Genomic DNA, 7,961 nt, shown 5'->3' with positions numbered 1-7,961 from the left:
CGGGCCGGTCCCTGTAAGTGTCAAAACGGGCTTTAGGCCCGAACCGTTAAAAACGGGCCGGTTCCGGGCCCAGTGAAATAATAGGTGGGCCCGGCCCGTGCCCAGCCCTACTCCTGTGTTCAGAACTGGCAGGAGACTAGCTTATCACCAGAAAGCAATCTTGGATAATCTCCTTTTTGCTTTTCAAGAAAGAAGCAGTGGTCTAAAGTTCCCAGCTCTCTTTGCATTAGCTGAAGAACTCTACGAAAATGGTAGGCCACAGTTTGAAGAAATTCATACACAGCAGAGTGCTGTAAGAAAAGAAAAAATCCACTTCCTTGAAAGTCCAGAAAGTGTTAAGGTCCCGATCATGGCACTCAATGAATCCGACTGGCATGAATTCCATAATCTGATAGGAAATCATAATTCAGAAGACCGAGTTCCTCCAACTCTCTTTATTATTGCAGGACCATATGTTGGGAGATACTTAGTCAATGTTCAGAGTGAACATCCTCAAGAACACAAGCTCTGGCTTGTTGAAAATGGTTTTGTCCATAATCTGTGGACTAAAACAAATGATGATCTGAAAGGTTTGCCGCCTATCATTGTCAACACAGTAAAAAATATCAGAAAAAATGACTGTATGCTTCGTCTGAAGTTCAGATCCACTCCTCCAGAATGGATCCAGAAGGCAAACGGTGAGGTTGAGTATATTTCTCCATATCATTATGTGAGAATTATTCAGAAGAAATATCTGCAGCCTGCCTGTGTTGGGTACAATGGCCAACCAAACTCAAGCATCCCATGGATGAAGGTCATGACCCTGGAATACATCAAGAAGATCATCTCTGAAGATGTCAACAATACTTTCCTGGCAGCAGGAGAAAAAACTATTATCACTGCTTACAATCATCCTGACGTAGTCAGCAGTGACCTGTTCCTATCTCTTACCAGAAAAGAGATTGATTCGACACTGGCATGCTTACAGTGGGTGGAAAGACTTGAAACTGACAACCACTACAAGATGTATGTTGATACAGATGTCGAAGATAATGCTACCACTGTTAGAATGGCCCCGGCAGACAACAACTCCTTTGTCTTTGGCCACAATTCAGAAACAGACGAGAACATGTAGCACCACGGGTGAAACCACAGGTGAAAGAAGAAAAAGCACCAAAACAAAAAGCAACTGTTAACTTTTTCAAAAGATACTTTTGCTTTTCAGAAAAGAAGAAAGTGAAAAACATTTCACCCTGAAAAGAAGATAGTTTGGCTAGAATGGATTTCGTTCATTCAAGATTGAATTGATATACAAACAGTGTTTCTCTCTACAAGGTAACTATCCCTACAATTAAGGTGTACAGAATATTCACAATTGAATACTAATACAAATAGATCACTACATTCCTAATATAGAAGATACAAACTGATTTACTTCTCAACACTCCCCCTCAAGTTGGAGAGTGGATATCCCGAACGCCCAACTTGCGAACCATAGGAAGGAAAGTTTCCTTTCCCAAGGCTTTGGTAAGAATATCAGCCAACTGATGTGTAGAACTCACAAATTTTATTGCAACTGTGCCATCTTGAATTTTATCTCTGATGTAGTGGCAGTCCATTTCAATGTGTCGAGTTCTTTCATGGAAAACAGGATTGGCTGCAATGTGCAGTGCTGCCTTATTGTCACAATACAACAAGGCAGGGTGTTGATGCAATACCCCTAAATCTTTAAGGAGATATCGAAGCCATGTTAATTCACAACACGCACCTGTCATTGCTCGATACTCCGCTTCGGCTAAAGAAAGCGACACAGTTTTCTGTCGCTTTGACCTCCATGAGATTAATGAAGATCCAAGAAAAACACAATAACCTGTGGTTGATCTTCGAGTTAGTGGACATCCTGCCCAATCTGAATCACGAAAAGCACGCAACCTGAGGTCATTACTAGATGAAAAGAACAACCCTTGACCTGGAGAACCCTTAAGATATCTCACAACACGGAGTGCGCTTTCCATATGACATTTGCGTGGCTCATGCATAAATCTGCTCAAAACATGAACTGGATAAGTAATATCAGGTCTTGAGACAGTAAGGTAAATTAACCTTCCAACTAGTCTCCTGTACCGAGATGGATCTTTAAGAACAGCACTCGTATTTGACAACTTTAGGCCACGCTCCATGGGAGTATCAACAGGAGCTGCACCCAACAATCCTGCATCTTTAATAATCTCCAAGGCATATTTGCGTTGTGAAATAAAAGTCCCATGAGCTGAGGAAGCTACTTCGATGCCAAGGAAATATTTCAAATCACCCAGATCTTTAATACGAAATTGACTATGTAGGAAGTTCTTGAGTGCAGCAATAGTATCAGAATCATTACCAGTAATTAGGATGTCATCAACATAAATCAGAAGAACAGTAAAGGACTTGCCTTGTCGTCTTGTGAATAGCGAATAATCAGCTTTTGATTGAACATAACCGGCTGACTGTATAGCATCTGAGAACTTGGCAAACCACTGCCGAGATGCTTGTTTCAAACCATATAGAGATTTGTGAAGGCGACAAACGAGATGTTCCTCCCCCTGTCGCCGAAGACCAGGAGGAGGTGTCATATAAATCTCCTCATGAAGATCGCCATGTAAAAAGGCATTGTTGACATCAAGCTGAGAAAGGGACCAACGCCGAGCAGTAGCCAAAGCAATAAGACAACGCACTGTGATAATTTTGGCAGTGGGAGAAAAAGTGTCGTGGTAGTCAACCCCTTCCATCTGAGTAAAGCCCTTAGCCACCAAACGAGCTTTATAACGCTCAATAGAACCATCAGAACGGTGCTTAATCTTATATACCCAACGACAACCAATGGGTTTCTTGCCGGCAGGAAGAGGTGTGAGGGACCATGTACCATTAGAATGGAGAGCCTGAAGCTCATGACGCATAGCGTCTTGCCATTCAGGATGAGGTGCGGCTTCGGCATAAGTACGAGGCTCAACAACGTGACTGATCTGTGCAACAAAGGAGCGGTATCCAGGTGTATAACGAGCATAGGAAACATAATTGGATAAGGGATACCGGGTACCTTTAGCTGGACTAGGAAACAAGGAAGACGAGTGATCCGGAGATGACAACGTGATGTGAGAGCACACATAATCCCGTAGTTTGAGTGGTGGAGCAGTGGAGCGACTAGAACGACGGAGAGGAGGAGGTGGAGGAGGTGAAGAAGGACCGGCGTTCGAAGGGGCAGTAAGTTCTGTAGGTGGAAACGATCGATCGCTGGTAGGGGACGATCGATCGTTTTGGGCAGGTGCTTCTGGAGGTGGAAACGATCGATCGCTGGTAGGGGACGATCGATCGTTCGAAGGGGCAGGAAGTTCTGTAGGTGGAAACGATCGATCGCTGATAGGGGACGATCGATCGTTTTGGGCAGGTGCTTCTGGAGGTGGAAACGATCGATCGCTGGTAGGGGACGATCGATCGTTGGAAGGGGCAGTAAGTTCTGGAGGGGAAAACGATCGATCGCTGATAGGGGAAGATCGATCGTTTTGGGCAGGTGCTTCTGGAGGTGGAAACGATCGATCGTCAGGACGGAGCGATCGATCGTCTGGTTCTGGTGAAGCAGATGGTTCGGCAATTGGAGAGGGTAGTGGTCCAGCTGAGGAGGAGGGGTTAGGAACTGGACAACTAGGTTCATAAGGGAAGACAAATTCATGGAAGACAACATCACGACTCGTGAATACCTTACGAGAGGAAAGGTCGTACAATTTGTAAGCCTTTTGACCTAATGGGTAACCAATGAAGACGCACCGAATAGCACGAGGAGAAAACTTGTGTTGGACATAAGTGTTTGTGGCATAGGCTAGACATCCGAAGACACGGAGGTGTGAGAAGGAAGGAGAGCGTTGATACAGACTCTCAAAAGGAGTTTGAAATGAGAGAATAGGTGTAGGGAGACGATTAATAAGGTGCACAGCAGTGAGGACACATTCTCCCCAAAATTGAAAGGGAAGATGTGCATGGAACCTGAGTGCTCGTGCGACTTGTAAAATATGACGATGCTTGCGTTCCACAACCCCATTTTGTTGAGGCGTGTAAACGCAAGAGTGCTGAAAGACTATCCCTTTTTCTTTAAAGAAAGGTTGGAGAGAAAGAAATTCAGCTCCATTATCACTACGAAAGGCTTTGATCTGTGAAGAAAATTGAGTAGTGACGAAGGCAGAAAATTGTTTTAAGAGAAATTGTGTCTCATCTTTGTGACGCATCAAAAACACCCATGTGAATCGAGTGTAATCATCAACAATAGTGAGAAAGTAGTGAGCACCAGAAAGTGAAGGGTGTTTATAACGACCCCAAATATCACAATGAATAATGTCAAAAGGTTTTACAGACGAAATTGAACTAACACCAAAAGGTAAACGACTCTGCTTTACCAAAGGACAAACTTGACAAGCGTTATTTGGACTAACGGAAACATGAAGAAACTGCTTGGCAATAAAACTCAAGCGAGAAGATGAAAGATGGCCTAGACGTCGGTGCCAGAGATCGGTGGAGGAAGTGGTGAGGTTGCAGGAAGTTGGTTTGGTGAGGGCGTTGGTTTTTGATATGGTTGATGGGTTGATTAATCCCTTCTCCGTCGCCAAAGCCACCAGATAGTATAGGCCATCACGTTGTTTACCCAAACCAATCGTCCTCCTCGAAGCCAGATCCTGCAAAACACACCAATAAGGGAAAAATGTCACCGAACAATTTAAACCTCTTGTTAAGCGACTTACAGACATTAAGTCAACTTTGAATGTAGGAACACAAAGCATATCTCTGAGATAATAAACTGAATTTAGAGGACAGGATCCTGTGGCAACAATTGGTGCCTTTTGTCCACTTGGTAATAAGACCGGTGCCAATGAAGAGCTTTTCTTTTCACATAAGAATTTGGAAGAGGAAACAATGTGATCCGTCGCGCCGCTATCAATGATCCAGCGACGAGAGGAGATTTGAGACAAACCTGGCTTGGCAACTGCTGAATTAGCTTGGGATTGAGCACCTTCTTTTTCTTTGGTACTTAGGATGCTAAGAAGCTGCTGAAGTTGTGTTTCGGTGAGAGCAGTGTTCAAGAGCCTTTCTTCATCTTTGGTTTGTCCATCAGATACCTGATTTGCAGAATGGCCACGACTTCTATTGTGCTTGGGACGGTTGGATTTATTCTTTGGATGACCTGGTGGATAGCCAATCAACTTGTAACAAGTTTCCACAAAATGTCCCATATCTCCACAATAGGTGCATTCAGGACGTCCTCTGGAAGAACCTATACGTCGCCTGTCTTGATCAGATTGTTGTCCACTTTGTGAGCCATTTGAGGATTGATCCGGACGGTGTTCCATCCTTCCTTGTCGGCCAGGATTATTTGGCCTATTATTTCTCACGGCCATGGCTGCTCCACCATGTGAATCAGATGCATGTGTACTCCCAAGCTGCCTCTGCTTCTCTTCCTGACAAATTCCTGCGTAAGCTTGCCGAACTGTGGGAAGAGGATTCATCAAAAGTATCTGGCCTCTAGTTGCACTGTAGGACTCATTCAAGCCCATCAAAAACTGCATTAATTTCTGCCGGTCATGTTGTGCACCACAGGTACATGAGGAGGCATCAGTATATGAAGCCAATTCATCCCATAGACTCTTCAATTTGGTGTAGTAGGCTGAAACAGAGAGTTGTTCCTGCCGATGATAAGCGATTTCTCGCTGGATCTCAAAGATGCGAGGAGCATTACTTTGAGAGAAACGCTCACGAAGGTCCTCCCAAACTTCACAAGCAGTTGTGTAATAGATTACACTATCAGAGATTTCCGGATCTACGGAATTAATGATCCAAGAGTGAATCATATCATTGCACCGTGACCAAGTCGCATAATCATCTGGATACTTGTCTGCAGATGGGGGTTTGATGGTGCCATTGACGAAGCCGAGTTTGTTCTTTGCATTGAGAGCTATGGTCATGGCTCTCAGCCATGTGGAGTAGTTATCTCCATTAAGTGTTTTGGATACCAAAACCAAACCCGGATGATCCGAATGGTGAATGAAGAAAGGATTGGAAAGATCCGATTTGGGAGAAGCGTTCTTGCTTCCTCCTGTCTTTTCATCCCCAGACATGGTGAAGGGTGAAACAATTCTGCAGCACGAGAGGCTAGGGTGCGGCAGTGATAGGAGAGGATTTGGAGAAGATTACTGGGCGAGTAGAGACAGGATTTTCGTCCTGCTCTGATACCATGAAAAGAAGATAGTTTGGCTAGAATGGATTTCGTTCATTCAAGATTGAATTGATATACAAACAGTGTTTCTCTCTACAAGGTAACTATCCCTACAATTAAGGTGTACAGAATATTCACAATTGAATACTAATACAAACAGATCACTACATTCCTAATATAGAAGATACAAACTGATTTACTTCTCAACACACCCAACTACTTTTGCTTTTCTCTACCCGACCTCTATCATCAGGAGCACTCAGAAAAGCAGAATATCACGGAGTTGTTCTGTACATTGGTTGTTTTGAATTGTAATTTGAGTTTCGCTCCCTCCCTATATAAGGAGCTTTAGCTTCTCTTAGAAGATATTCGAAAATTTCCATATCAGTTCTAAATTAGAAAATTGAGCAGAAGAGTCTTCTCTCAAATAGTATAGCAGTGTGCTTCCCTTCCTGTCTAAGAGTGAAGTAGTGTGCTTTCATTACAAGTAAGTATCTGTTCTCATTCTTATGAATAGCTAAACAGCCTTTTGCTGTTTACCTGAGAATGAGGCTCTGGATTTCTAGTAGGGATGGCAATGGGGAGGGTAGGGTAAGGGGATTAAATTACCATCCCCATACCCGACTTCATTTTTCATCCCCATACCCTCCCCAATCCCCGTAATAAGATACTGGGGATTCCCCGTCCCCGTCCTCATTGGGGATTAGGTCCCCATACCCGCCCCAATCCCCATTAACAATATTACCAATTTATTATATAAAAATTTATACAAACAATTATGGATTGTAAAATATGAAGTTAAAATTGAACATCAAAATAAAATAAATTTCTTATTTCAATCAAGGAAAATTAACATGTTGATAAAGATCTTTTATTAAAAGAATCTTCCTTTTTTTGAACATATTTATTAACAGAATTTAAATATTGACAAAAAGATTAAGTTTACATAAATATTTATTTATAAATAATATCAAAAAATATATATAATAAATATATATATATATATATATATGTATTTCTTATAATTCTTATTGGGTGGGTATGGGGATGGGGATGGGGATCAAAATACCATCCCCGCCCCATACCCGATTTCAAAATTCGAATACTGGGGATCCCCATCCCCGTTACCCGATTTTCCCCGAATTTCTCCCCATTAGGGTCGAATACCCTATGGGTACCCTACCCGATGGGGATTTTTGCCATCCCTAATTTCTAGCATGTATTTCTGTTGAATAAATAAAATGAGAATTACCCACCCATTTTGTCAAAAATAACAAAATTAAATATCTTTAGCTATCGTTATCTGTTTTATAGTTTTGCATTCTATCTTTAGCTATCACTATCTGTTGCATAGTTTTGCATTCTATCCATAGCTATCACTATCCGTTATGCGGTCTGGAGTTTTAAAAGTTTTGCCTACCAGAAAAAACCAGTTTTAAAACTAAGATTAAGACAAGCAGCAGTGATTCCGCCTGTTAAAGTAACCGCTAGGCAGGGAGCCGTTAGGTGAAAAACTTGGGCATGTTGAAGGCTAGTCTTGTTTTCATTTTTGTTTTTAAACAAAGTTTCTATGAAAGACAAAAGCTATAAAAACTCAGGACAGCATAGGATACTACCCCTTTTTAGTCTTTTCCTAAGCAAATAGTAAGATACGAAAAGGTTGATGCATTTGGGCACAATACATAGAATTTTTTGGCATACGGGAAATATCCTAATATATTTTATGTTGATTGAGTTTCACTTGTAC

This window comes from Rosa chinensis, chromosome 2, assembly GCF_002994745.2.
Source record: "Rosa chinensis cultivar Old Blush chromosome 2, RchiOBHm-V2, whole genome shotgun sequence".
NCBI lineage: Eukaryota > Viridiplantae > Streptophyta > Magnoliopsida > Rosales > Rosaceae > Rosa > Rosa chinensis.
This window is presented reverse-complemented; position numbering follows the sequence as displayed.